The 14,620-nt window shown below is 48.3% G+C and overlaps 2 pseudogenes; one reads left to right on the top strand and one right to left on the bottom strand.

The window, feature by feature from the left end:
• LOC147118922 (uncharacterized) overlaps window positions 1–14,620 on the bottom strand; it is a 155,419-nt pseudogene that overhangs the window by 78,694 nt on the left and 62,105 nt on the right.
• LOC147118924 (uncharacterized) lies at window positions 10,379–11,793 on the top strand (annotated as a pseudogene).

Raw genomic sequence — 14,620 nt, 5'->3', positions numbered from 1 at the left:
AATAAGTTGTAGGTTCGCCCGGATAGCCACCAGTTTCTCCACTCTCTTGTTAGTCAGCCTGTTGTGCACCTTTGTATGCGTATTCCCAAAAAGTGACCAGTTTCGTTCAGAGGCCGCTGATGAAGATGGGATTTGGAGTATCACCGATGCAATAGGTGACAGGGCCTCAGATGCACAAAGTCCCTTCCACCAGGTATGTGCACTGATATGCTTGCATGATTCCCATATCCCATCCCCATTCCAAAGACCTTGCTTGGTAGAGAACTTTGCCCACATCCAGATTGAGATGGTGTGAGAGGGTAGAAATCACACTGTAAGCGCTGTTGATCTGTTCTCCAGAAAGTATTGGTCTCCCAACATGCTTTGGGTCCAGCATGTATGCTGCAGCATGAATCGGCTTGACACAAAATTCTTGACGCGTCTGTATGAATTGAACAATTGCCTTCTCCTCTGCTTTGAGCAGCAGGGATGTGGGTAGGGCAATGCTGATTTGTTCTTTTAAATCAGTAAAAAGCCTGATAACATCTGACAAGACAGCATCATCTCCTTCAATCTGAGCAATTGCAGATGCTACTGGTGAGAGTAGTTTAAGGCTGCTAACCACTCTCTCCCAAAACACATCATCCAGCAGTATTTTCTCGATGGTGGTTTCCATATCCCCAGACTGGGATATTGCCATTTCTTGCAGCGACTCCTTACCCTCCAGAAGGCTGTTGTACATTATGACAACACCACCCCATCTAGTGTTGTTGGGCAGCTTCAGTGTGGTGTTCTTGTTCTTTGTCATTTGCTTGGAGTTGTAGGTTGCTGCAACTACCTGTTTTCCCCTGACATACTTAACAAATTGCTTGGCTCTCTTGTACAGTGCTTCCATGGTTCTCAAACCCATGATGTCCTTGAGGAGCAGGTTAAGCCCATGAGCTGCGCACCCAATAGACGTAATATGAGTGAAGTTGTTGCATTTGGATAAATGCTGCTGCATTTTTGTGGCATTCTTTACATATGGCTTTCTACAGTGTTTGCACATGTACACAGTCTTTCCATCTTTAATGCCTGGGGTAAAATGCTTCCACACATCCGACGGTAAACGTGGCATTGTTCTATGCAAAGAAATAAAGGGCATTCATCTCTGTAACAGGGTGAGTACATTTTTGCTGATGCTCCATGTGATGGAAGCATGACCTGTACACACACGACGCTACATCGCCAATAGTGTATTATTTTGTATATTTTAAATTGAAGGACAACAGAGTTCAACAAGTAACTGGTTTATTTGGTATAAAGTCTGATTTACTTACTGCATCATCACAACATCAGCAGAAAACAAAATGACTTCCCTCAGGACCCCTAACCTGGATCTTAAAAAAACTATAGCAGTCTTACAGATGCCTGCAGGCCAATCACAATTCGATATGCAAATATTACAAATAGAGGGAGCTAATCGCTCATCCACTCATCCAACCAATCAGGACACATTTGTTCACAGTCACACACAAAACTTGTAATTATTAAAACAAGCCAAGTAAGAAGATAAACATATATTGATTAAGAAATTCCTTAATAATTAAGATTCCATCTCTGTTAGTAATTTTAAGAGAGGACCTGTGGAAAAAAAAGAAATACAAAAAAAACAATATTATGCTAGCATGTGCTTTTTTGGGCAAAATTCCCAAGCTAAACTTCCCGTGGAAAATTTCTGGAAATTTACCGGAAACTTTCCACCCCTTTGCAACCCTACTTGTGTGTAAAGCACTTTGGGACGTCCTGAGGTTGCGAAAGGTGCGATAGAAATACAAGTCTTTTTCCTTGGATAACAGCAATTGTTACACTGGGATAAATCTTCAGTCATTTTCTATAACAGGCTCTCTGGAAGGTGTGGGGAGCTGGGACTTGAGAGTAACTGAAGGTGTTAGAACTGAGATAATCTAGAGTTAGAAAGGAGAAAGGGCCCAAAAATGGAACAGTCGGTAACAGGACATCAATTAGTCTCCTCTTACCTTGGAGGAAAGATATACTCAATGCTGTGTATCTGACATTTATCCAGAATATTAAACTCCAGCCCAGTTACAGGACTTATTCTCATCAGCAGGAACAAACATTACCTGTTAGAATGAACATAGTTCAGTCCTGCATGTGATTAACAGCAGCAATAACAGCAGAATCCAACCCCTGCAGTCACTTGTGAACTCGCTGGTGTGCCAGCAGGTTGGAATACCGAGTGAATCCCTTCCCACACACCGAGCACGTGAACGGCCTCTCCCCAGTGTGAACTCGCTGGTGTCTCAGCAGGTTGGATAACTGAGTGAATCCCTTCCCACAGTCTGAGCAGGTAAATGGCATCTCCCCAGTGTGAACTCGCTGGTGTCTCAGCAGAGTGGATGAATCAATGAATCCCTTCCCACACACGGAGCAGGTGAACGGCCTCTCCCCGGTGTGAACTCGCTGGTGTCTCAGCAGTTGGGATGACCGAATGAATCCTTTCCCACACATGGAGCAGGTGAATGGCCTCTCCCCAGTGTGAACTCGCTGGTGTCTCAGCAGATCTATTGTGCTTTTAAAGATCTTCTCACACTTAGAACATTTGAAGGGTCTCTTTTCAGTGTGAACAAGTTGGTGTTCGGTGAGGTTGGTTAATCGAGCAAATTGTTTCCCACACACAGTGCAGGTGAACGGCCTCTCCCCAGTGTGAACCCGCTGGTGTCTCACCAGCTGGGATGACTGACTGAATCCCTTCCCACACGTGGAGCAGGTGAACGGTCTCTCCCCGGTGTGACTGCGCCGATGAGTTTCCAGCTGGTACAGGGAGCTGAATCCCTTCCCACAGTCCCCACATTGCCACGGTTTCTCCATGGTGCGGGTGTCCTCCTGTCTCTCCAGGTTGGACGATCAGTTGAAGCCTCGTCCACACACAGAACACGTGTACGGTTTCTCCCCGCTGTGAACGATGGGTGTGTGTCTCGGTGCTTTTCCAGTCACACTGATGTTTGAAATCTTTTCCCATGGACAGAAAAGACAAACATTTCTCCTTCCACATTCAAAGGCTGATGATATTCCCTGTAAAAGCCGTTTACAAAAGAGATCACTAAGTTCAGGAAAAAAGTGCAGAACAGATAATTCTAGTTTCTATGGAACATTCTTTCCTCTCTTATTACCTAGAATTACATAGATTGTACAGCACAGAAACAGGCCAATCGGCCCAACTGGTCCATGCGGTGTTTCTGCTCCACACGAGCCTCCTCCCATCTCTCTTCATCTCACCCTATCAGCATCTCCTTCTATTCCTTTCTCCCATGTGTTTATCCAGCTTCCCCTTAAATACATCGATGCTCGTCGCCTCAACTACTCCCTGTGGCAGCAAGTTCCACATTCTCACCACTCTCTGGATCGCATGTTCATCCCTGTTTGGCATAAAAATAAAACAAAAAAGGTGACCCAACCGTGGCTAACAAGGGAAATTAGGGATAGCATAAGATCCAAGGAGAGGACATATAAATTGGCCAGAAAAAGCAGCAAACCTGAGAATTGGGAGCAGTTTAGGATTTTACAAAGGAGGACAAAGGAATAAGTTAAGAGGGGGAAAATAGAGTATGAGAGTAAACTTGCGTGGAACATAAAAACTGACTGTAAAAGCTTTTATAGACATGTGAAGAGAAAAAGATTGGTGAAGTCGAGTGTAGGTCCCTTGCAGTCAGAATTGGGAATTTATAATGGGCAACAAAGAAATGGCAGACTATTAAATACATACTCTGGTTCTGTCTTCACAAAGGAGGACACAAATAACCTCCCAGAGATGTCGGGGAACATAGGGTCTAATGAGAGGGAGGAACTGAAAGAAATCAGTATTTGTACGGAAATGGTGTTAGGGAAATTGACGGGATTGAAGGCCGATAAATCCCCAGGGCCTGATAATCTACATCCTAGGGTGCTTAAGGAAGTGGCCCTAGAAATAGTAGATGCATTGCTGGTCATCTTCCAAAATTCTATAGATTCTGGAACAGTTCCCATGGATTGGAGGGTAGCTAATGTTACCCCACTATTCAAAAAAGGTGGTAGAGAGAAAATGGGGAATTATAGACCGGTAGGCCTGACATCGGTAGTGGGGAAAATTCTAGAGTCCATTATAAAAGATGTAATAGCAGAGCACTTGGAAAACAGTGACAGGATCGGACAAAGTCAACATGGATTTACAGAAGGTAAATCATGCTTGACTAATCTACTGGAATTTTTTGAGGATGTAACTGGTAAAATAAATAAGAGAGAACCAGTGGATGTGGTGTATTTGGACTTCCAGAAGGCTTTCGATAAGGTCCCACATAAGAGCTTAGCGTGTAAAGTTAAGGCACATGGGATTGGGGGCATGGTACTGACTTGGATAGAAAACTGGTTGGCAGACAGGAAGCAAAGAGTTGGAATAAACGGGTCTTTTGTTGAGTGGCAGGCAGTGACTACTGGGGTACTGCAGGGATCGGTCCTAGGACCCCAGCTATTCACAATATATATAAATGATCTAGACGAGGGAACTAGCTGTAATATCTCCAAGTTTGCAGACGACACAAAGCTGGGTGGGCGTGTGTGCTGTGAGGAGGATGCCGAGAAACTCCAGTATGATTTGGACAGGTTGGGTGATTGGGCAGAAGTATGGCAGTTGCAGTATAATGTGGATAAATGCGAGGTTATCCACTTTGGTGGCAAAAACAGGAAGGCATATTATTATCTGAACGGCAATAGATTGGGAGAAGGGGCAGTGCAACGAGACCTGGGTGTCCTGTTGCTGAAGGTAAGCATGCAGGTGCAGCAGGCGGTTAAGAAGGCAAATGGTATGTTGGCCTTCATAGCGAGAGGGTTCGAGTACAGGAACAAGGATGTCTTGCTGCAGTTGTACAGGGCCTTGGTGAGACCACATCTTGAGTATTGTGTGCAGTTTTCTTCGCCTTATCTGAGGAAGGATGTTCTTGCCATGGAAGGAGTGCAGCGAAGATTCACCAGGCTGATACCTGGGATGGCAGGAATGACGTATGAGGAGACATTGTGTCGATTGGGCTTATACTCGCTGCAGTTTAGAAGAATGAGTGAGAATCTCATTGAAACTTATAAAATTCTAACAGGACTAGACAGACTAGATGCAGGAAGTATGTTCCCGATGGCCGGGAAGTCCAGAACCAGGGGTCACAGTCTAAGGATAAGGGGTATGCCATTTAGGACAGAGATGAGGAGGAATTTCTTCACCCAGGAAGTGGTGAGCCTGTGGAATTCTCTACCTCAGAAGGCAGTTGAGGCCAATTCATTAAATATATTCAAGAAGGAGTTAGATATATTTCTTAAGGCTAAAGGGATATGGGGAGAAGGCAGGGACAGGGTACTGAATTTGGATGATCAGCCATGATCTCATTGAATGGTGGAGCAGGCTCGAGGGGCCGAATGGCCTACTCCTGCTCCTATCTTCTATGTTTCTGGGTGAAAGAGTTTAATCTAAATAGGACTTTCCTGGGCAGCCAATGAGCACTGCTGCCTCTTTTGTGCATTTCCTGGTGGGCTAAACGGTTGATATTTTCTGATCAAAAAGAGCAGAGCTCGGCAGCATTAGTCCTGTTTTGCATCCTTTGGAGACCAGGTGTACGAGCAGAGTGAGCGCAGCCTTCACAGCAACCGCAATAAAATTGTTACAGTTGTGAAGGAACTTTGAGTAAGTGCACTGGACCACAAACAAAGTATGTCTGTCAATTATTGTCTGACTGCGCTACTGTGACGTTTTAAAGGTGCTATATAAAGGTAAGTTGTTGTTTGGTTTGAGGTGTGTAAATGCTGCCATTCTCACAGCCTGTAAAAGGAGTTTACAAAAGCCATCACTGTGAGTCCAGGATAGAAATTTACAAGATTCTCTCCTCCTGGTTCCTGGCCAAGGGGGGCGCGCATGCGCCCTACTGCCCCGAGCCTCTCAAGATGGCGGCCGTTACCCCGGGCCTGTCACCGGGAGAAAGCCCCGCAGCTGCCGCCCCCCTCGGGGCAAACGCCTGGCCCGGAGGCTCTTGGTCGGGGCCTGAGGCCCACCCCGGGTGTGTGTGAAGCGGATAATGTTGAGTGTTTTAATAATGGGGCCTGGGGCCGCACTCAGGGTGTGAACGGCCCGCGTCCCCCCGGGGTTCATGAACCCGCTCCCTGAGCTCGGGGTGTGAGCGGCCCGCGTCCCCCCGGGGTTCATGAACCCGCTCCCTGAGCTCGGGGTGTGAGCGGCCCGCGTCCCCCCGGGGTTCATGAACCCGCTCCCCGAGCTCGGGGTGTGAGCGTCCCGCGTCCCCCCGGGGTTCATGAACCCGCTCCCCGAGCTCGGGGTGTGAGCGGCCCGCGTCCCCCCGGGGTTCATGAACCCGCTCCCCGAGCTGGGGGTGTGAGCGGCCCGCGTCCCCCCGGGGTTCATGAACCCGCTCCCCGAGCTGGGGGTGTGAGCGGCCCGCGTCCCCCCGCGGTTCATGAACCCGCTCCCCGAGCTCGGGGTGTGCGCGGCCCGCGTCCCCCCGGGGTTCATGAACCCGCTCCCCGAGCTCGTGGTGTGTGCGGCCCGCGTCCCCCCGGGGTTCATGAACCCGCTCCCCGAGCTCGTGGTGTGTGCGGCCCGCGTCCCCCCGGGGTTCATGAACCCGCTCCCCGAGCTCGTGGTGTGTGCGGCCCGCGGCCCCCCGGGGTTCATGAACCCGCTCCCCGAGCTCGTGGTGTGAGTGGCCCGCGTCCCCCCGGGGTTCATGAACCCGCTCCCTGAGCTCTCTCACCTGATGTGTCAGCGGCTGCTGCCAAGGTCCGCGCATGCTCAGCTCACACTGCCCGGGTGATTGACGGGAGCTCCAGACCAATAGGAAGAGCGGGGTTGGAGGACCGAGCGGGCGGCGGGTCCTCCAACCAACCAGAGTGAGTGAGGGGCGGGGCTTGACCTTCAAAACTGAACAACAGAAGGTGAGCTGAGCATGCGCGGGAGAGGCTGATTGTTGGGCCGTGTGAGCTGAGCATGCACGGGAGAGGCTGATTGTTGGGCAGTGTGAGCTGAGCATGCGCGGGAGAGGCTGATTGTTGGGCTGTGTGAGCTGAGCATGCGCGGTTGGCGAGGCTGCAGCAGGTCAGAGGGCAGCGGGTTAATGAACCCCGGGGGGACGCAGGCCGCTCACACCCCGAGTGCGGCCCCAGGCCCGATTATAAGAGCAGTGAACATTATCCGCCCCCACCCGCGGGTTCCCGTTTCACTCCGGCCCGAATCTTAAAGCGCCAAACTCCGGGACAGACAGGAAGTGAGTCAGGGAGCGCCTGTCACTGGAGGAGAAATGGTGAATGGTCAGGGAGCGTCTGTAAATGAAGGAGGAATGGTGACTGGTCAGGGAGCATCTGTAAATGGTGCAGAAATGGTGACTGATCAGGGAGCATCTGTAAATGGTGCAGAAATGGTGACTGACTAGGGAGCGTCTAATGAAGGGAGAAATGGAAACTGGTCAGGGAGTGTCTGTAAATGAAGGCGAAATGGTGACTGGTAAGGGGGCGTCTGTAAATGGAGGAGAAATGGTGACTGGTCAGGGAGCGTCTGTAATGAAAGGAGAAATGGAGACTGGTCAGGGAGCATCTGTAAATGGTGCAGAAATGGTGACTGATCAGGGAGCGTCCAATGAAGGGAGAAATGGAAACTGGTCAGGGAGTGTCTGTAAATGGAGGAGAAATGGTGACTGGTCAGGGAGCGTCTGTAATGAAAGGAGAAATGGAGACTGGTCAGGGAGCATCTGTAAATGAAGGAGAAATGGTGACTGGTCAGGGAGCGTCTGTAATGAAAGGAGAAATGGAGACTGGTCAGGGAGCGTCTGTAAATGGAGCAGAAATGGTGACTGATCAGGGAGTGTCGGTAATGAAAGGAGAAATGGAAACTAGTCAGGGAGTGTCTGTAAATGAAGGAGAAATGGTGTCTGGTCAGGGAGCGTGTGTAAATGGAGCAGAAATGGTGACTTATCAGGGAGCGTCTGTAATGAAAGGAGAGATGGAAACTGGACAGGGAGCATCTGTAAATGGAGGAGAAATGGAGACTGGTCAGGGAGCGTCCTTCACCTAATCTGAGAAATATTACACAGGGACAGTTTATAGGGAGGGACCGAGTGTGGAAAAGGGGGTTTTAGAAGTCCGGAATGAAAATGAAAATATTGTCACTATTAAATTAGATTTAAAATGAAATTCTAAACACAAGACAGATTTTCTTTATTTCAGATTTCCAGCATTCACAGTATTTTGCTATTGTATGTTTACATAGAGGCTGCTTGATTCTGAATTAAAAGACTAACTGCCCAGAAAGTCTTTAATTGAAGCTTTTTTTCAATTCCTCCTTGGCTTCACCCCTCCCTATCCCTGTAACCTCCTCCAGCCCTACAACCCTCCCAGATTGCTGCGCTCCTCCAATACTGGCCTCTTGCACGTCCCCAGTTTTAATCGCTCCACCATTGGCGGCCGTGTTTATGATGGCCGGGGAGTCCAGAACCAGGGGTCATAGTCTAAGGATAAGGGGTAAGCCATTTAGGACTGAAATGAGGAGGAATTTCTTCACCCAGAGAGTGGTGAACCTGTGGAATTCTCTGCCACAGAGGGCGGTGGAGGCCAGTTCATTAAATATATTCAAGAAAGAGTTGGATATATTTCTTGAGGCTAAAGGGATCAAGGGATATGGGGAGAAGGCAGGGACAGGGTACTGAATTTGGATGATCAGCCATGATCTCATTGAATGGCGGAGCAGGCTCGAAGGGCCGAATGGCCTACTCCTGCTCCTATCTTCTATGTTTCTATGTGCCTTCAGCTACTGGGCCCTAAGCTCTGGAATTCATTCCCCCAAACTCCCCGACTCTCCTCTTTTAAGCCGCTCCTTCAAACCTACCTCTTTTGCGCTGATATCTCCTTATGCTGTTTGGTGTCAAATTTTGTTTGATAACGCTCCTGTGAAGCACCTTGGGACATTTTACTATGTTAAAGGTGCTACATAAATACAAGTTGTTGTTATTCTCGACACAGAGACCTTCCCTGTTGGAGATGTCCATAAACATCATTGTGCTGTCTTGGCAACGGGCAAAGCCATCTGTCTTATCAATTTAAGAAGTTTATAGTTCCAATTAACTCCTGAGGCACAGCACTCAATTGTGGGAAGAAAATATACTGAAGGAGCTGTTAGTTACAAAAACAATCTGCCAAGCCTATGTCTACGGAAGATCGAGTTAGAGCGAGCACATCTGTAAAAGGAATGCAGCTGGAAGTAATATTCCTTGCAGTTCGATGGAGGCCCTTTGTTAGTTCATTAATTGTAAGTTTAGTTTGAGGTTGTTTGTTCTGTAACTTTCCTTCAGCAGGATGATCTGATTCACAGATGTAACAAGAATCACGCAGGCTCTACTTTTTGGGCTTTAATAAATTTTTACAGGTAAATCAATAATGTTTACAGTACAAACTGCCACTATTTAATAAACCAAGAAAAGAAAGAACCCGTATACGCCAGTCCTACTGGCATCGCTCAATCATTCAGTCATTCATTCCGCCGTTCGTTCGTTCACTCAAGTGTAAATTCCATTGTGCATGTCTGCGTGCGTGCATGTCATTTGTCTACCTGCGTGCATGCATGCGTTCATTCATTCGTCCAGGCAGGCTTCACGTTCACCCAATAGGATGCCCGCTTTCATCCTGGGGAGCGAAGGCCCTTCATTCGGTCGAACGTAAGATCCATTGTGTGTGCGTGCATATTATTTGTGTCCGCATGCGTGCATTCACTTGAGCGTTCGTTCGTTCGATTAAGGAAGGCTTTAACACTAAATAACACCACAATTTACAAAGTCCCATAACCATATCAGAAATCAATTAAAACTTCAAGTAAACTACTTTTAACCAGAAACCCGAAACTTCTTCAACAAAACAAGTAAATACCAGTTCTACGCCAATCCTATTGGCACTCTAATAACTCCTCGTCTTCACTTGATGTTATCCAACCATATAATGTCATGATCCTTGTCCACAGTCTTCAACTTTTCCACAGAAAAGAAGCCGACCACTTTCTCAAATCCCGTAAAAGAAGAAAACGACTACTCAAATTTCCTTCTTGCTGTTATCACCCACAGGACCCAGCCATCAAGACATTCATTATTCCTTGCCGATATTACTTTGTTTTGCCTTTTATCTTCCTTTTATTTTCCATTTTTCACTATTATTCCGTTCTCTTTTCCCATCTTGCAGTTTGCAGCTTAGTTGAGAGTCCGTACCCCGGGGATAAGAAAGCTGGCTGCTGCAGTCAAGGTGGAACATCTTGTGGTGCCTCCCAGATCTGCTAACTATCGGTCTGCTCAGTTGGTGGACACTGCCTGTCAGAAGAACTTTACTGCACAACTATAATATTGTATGAATATCATAATTAGTATTTGTTTGTAGAATCTGTTATATAAGGAAAATTTTCACAGCGGGGAGTAACCATATATGTGTTCTGTGTGTAGACGAGGCTTCAACCGATTGTCCAACCTGGAGAGACACAAGGACACCCGCTCCACGGAGAAACCCTGGAAATGTGGGGACTGTGGGAAGGGATTCTCTTGCCCATCTAAGCTGGAAGCTCATCGGCGCAATCACACTGGGGAGAGACCGTTCACCTGCTTCGTGTGTGGGAAGGGATTCACTCGTTCAAGGAACCTCACTGAACACCAGCGTATTCACACCGGGGAGAGGTCGTTCACCTGCTCCGTGTGTGGGAAGGGATTCACTCGTTCATGGAGCCTCACTGAACACCAGCGTATTCACACCGGGGAGAGGCCGTTCACCTGCTCCGTGTGTGGGAAGGGATTCATTTCTTCATCCCACCTCGCTAAACACCTCCTTGTTCACACTGATGATAGATCTTTGAAATGCTCTGAGTTTGAGAAGAGCTTTAAAAACAGAAATTCTTTGCTGGCACACCAATGCACTCACACAGGGGAAAGGCCATTCACCTGCTCGGTGTTTGGGAAGGGATTCGCTTCATCAGCTGACCTCACTTCACACCAAGTTGTTCACACTGATAAGAGACCTTTTAAATGTTCTGACTGTGAGAAGACCTTTAAAAGGAAAAATGATCTGCTGGCACACCAACGAACTCATACTGGGGAGAGGCCGTTCACCTGCACTGTGTGTGGAAAGAGATCCATTCGTTCACCCCACTTGCTGAGACACCAATGCACTCATACTGGGGAGAGGCCGTTCACCTGCTCCGTGTGTGGGAAGGGATTCACTCGGTCAGTCACACTCACTGAACACCAGCTTGTTCACACTGATGAGAGACCATTTAAATGTTCTGAATGTGAGAAGAGCTTTAAAAGCACAAGGGTTTTGCTGAAACACCAGCGAGTTCACACCGGGGAGAGGCCGTTCACCTGCTCTGAGTGTGGGAAGGGATTCACTCAGTCATCCAGCCTACTGAAACACCAGCGATTTCACAACTGACTACAGGGGTTGGATTCTGCTGTTATTGCTGCTGTTAATCATGTTCAGGACTGAACCATATTCATTCTGACAGTTGGGGTTTGTTTCTGATGTTAATAACTCCCTAACTGGGCTCGAGTTTAATCTTCTGGATATATGCCAAATCAATCAGCTTTGTTTCCAACACACAGTGTGTCGAGTCCCTAACGTCTCCAAGATAAGAGGAGACTAATTGATGTCCTGCTACCGACTGCTACATTTCTGGGCCTTTTCTCCTTTCTAACTCTAGATTATTTCAGTTCTCATACCTTCGGTTACTCTCATGGACAAGTCCCAGCTCGCCATACATTCCAGAGTGCATCTCCTAGCCTTGGTATCCAGGGAAGGTATCGGTAACACGCCCGGGATCACTAAACACAAAACCCAGTCTGTTAATCACTTTCAGCTGCTGGGCTTAGCGTGTGACCCACAGCATCTCTCTCACCTTCGATGTGTGAATAGAGCATCACGCCTGCAAATCTGGTTTATATTTAAATTAACTCAGGAAATGTATTTAACAGAAGATCAACAAGGAAACACATCACAACCCAATAATCCAGCTCTACATTCACAGGAGGAAGCCTGTTATCTAACTGCTCGAGTGGACAAAATAAAGAAAGATCCCAAATGTAAGGGCCCCTCGAATACTTTAATACCTTTCAAATCGTGACCGGTTCCTCCTTATTCTCGAATTCCCCATCCGTGTGGGAGTTGATGTTGGTCAGTTTGCTCAGATGGTTCGAGCATGGTGCTAATAACGCCAATGTCACGGGTTCAATCCCCGTCCTGATGAGCTACGCTGTTTCGGCACGGGCTCGACGGGCCGAATGGCCTCCTTCTGTGCTGTAATCATTGACTCTATGGCCAAAATCTGCTAATTGGAAATTTCTCACTGATTTTTCTGATTCGAATTTCAATCAGACCAGTTCCTTCGCTCAGAGAATCTCCAAGGGGACTCTGATTTAAACACAGCTCTCCCCTCTTTTATATCCGGGATTAGAGTTTACGGGAATTTAAATACCTGACCACTCAAATTTAAAAGGGCCTGTCGGTGATATACAGACTGAACCAATCACACAGCTCTGGGTCAGATTGAACTAGCCCTCTCTCCAGCCTGTAACCGATGAAACTTGTAACACTGAGGCTGAAATTCCACTTCCATGCGTCAGGGGTGCAGGCAGTGCTGGGCACAGAGGGAGCAGCAAACCGGGTTCAGAGAGGGCACAGTGGGCCTGCCGTTGGCCTGGATTTTACTGGGGTCCAAGCTCATTGCCAACGCATGGATTCCAACCCTGGGACCGTACGTGGGAATTCTAACCCTGGGACTGTACATGGGGATTCTAACCCTGGGACTGTACATGGGGATTCTAACCCTGGGACTGTACCTGGGGATTCTAACCCTGGGACTGTACATGGGGATTCTAACGCTGGGTCTCGACATGGGGATTCTAACCCTGGGACTGTACATGGGGATTCTAACCCCGGGACTGTACATGGGGATTCTAACCCTGGGACTGTACATGGGGATTCTAACCCTGGGACTGTACATGGGGATTCCAACCCTCGGACTGTACATGGGGATTCTAAACCTGATACTGTACATGGGGATTCTAACCCTGGGACTGTACATGGGGATTCTAACCCTGGGACTGTACATGGGGATTCTAACCCTGGGACTGTACGTGGGGATTCCAACCCTGGGACTGTACATCGGGATTCTAACCCTGGGACTGTATATGGGGATTCGAACCCTGGGACTGTACATGGGGATTCCAACCCTGGGACTGTACATGGGGATTTTAACCCTGGGACTATACATGGGGACTCTAACCCTTTGTCTGTACATGGGGATTCTAACCCTGGGACTGTACATGGGGATTCTAACCCTGGGACTGTACATGGGGATTCTAACCCTGGGACTGTACATGGGGATTGCAACCCTGGGACTGTACATGGGGATTCTAACCCTGGGACTGTACATGGGGATTCTGACCCTGGGACTGTACCTGGGGATTCTAACCCTGGGACTGTACATGGGGATTCTACCCCTGGGACTGTACATGGGGATTCTAACCCTGGGCCTGTACATGGGGATTCTAACCCTGGGACTGTACATGGGGATTCTAACCCTGGGACTGTACATGGGGATTTTAACCCTGGGACTGTACATGGGGATTCCAACCCTGGGACTGTACATGGGGATTCCAACCCTGGGACTGTACATGGGGATTCTAACCCTGGGACTGTACATGGGAATTCCAACCCTGGGACTGTACATGGGGATTCTAACCCTGGGACTGCACATGGGGATTCTAAACCTGGGACTGTACATGGGGATTCTAACCCTGGGACTGTACATGGGGATTCTAACCCTGGGACTGTACATGGAGATTCTAACCCTGGGACTGTACGTGGGGATTCTAACCCTGGGACTGTACATGGGGATTCTAACCCTGGTACTGTACATGGGGATTCTATCCCTGGGATTGTACGTGGAGATTCTAACCCTGGGACTGTACCTGGGGATTCTAACCCTGGGACTGTACATGGGGATTCTAACGCTGAGTCTGTACATGGGGATTCTAACCCTGGGACTGTACATGGGGATTCTAACCCTGGGACTGTACATGGGGATTCTAACCCTGGGACTGTACATGGGGATTCGAACCCTGGGACTGTACATGGGGATTCTAACCCTGGGACTGTACATGGGGATTCTAACCCTGGGTCTGTACATGGGGATTCTAACCCTGGGACTGTACATGGGGATTCTAACCCCGGGACTGTACATGGGGATTCTAACCCTGGGACTGTACATGGGGATTCTAAAGCTGGGACTGTACATGGGGATTCCAACCCTGGGACTGTACATGGGGATTCTAACCCTGGGACTGTACATGGGGATTCTAACCCTGGGACTGTACATGGTGATTCTAACCCTGGGATTGTACATGGGGATTCTAACCCTGGGACTGTACATGGGGATTCTAACCCTGGGACTGTACATGGGGATTCTAACCCCGGGACTGTACATGGGGATTCTAACCCTGGGACTGTACATGGGGATTCGAACCCTGGGACTGTACATGGGGATTCTAACCCTGGAACTGTACATGGGGATTCTAACCCTGGGACTGTACGT

Source organism: Somniosus microcephalus, chromosome 4 (genome assembly GCF_052327205.1).
Source record: "Somniosus microcephalus isolate GS21.2 chromosome 4, FLI_Smic_1.0, whole genome shotgun sequence".
NCBI lineage: Eukaryota > Metazoa > Chordata > Chondrichthyes > Squaliformes > Somniosidae > Somniosus > Somniosus microcephalus.
The sequence above is the reverse complement of the archived record's forward strand: the minus strand, read 5'-3'. Positions and strand labels throughout refer to the sequence as shown.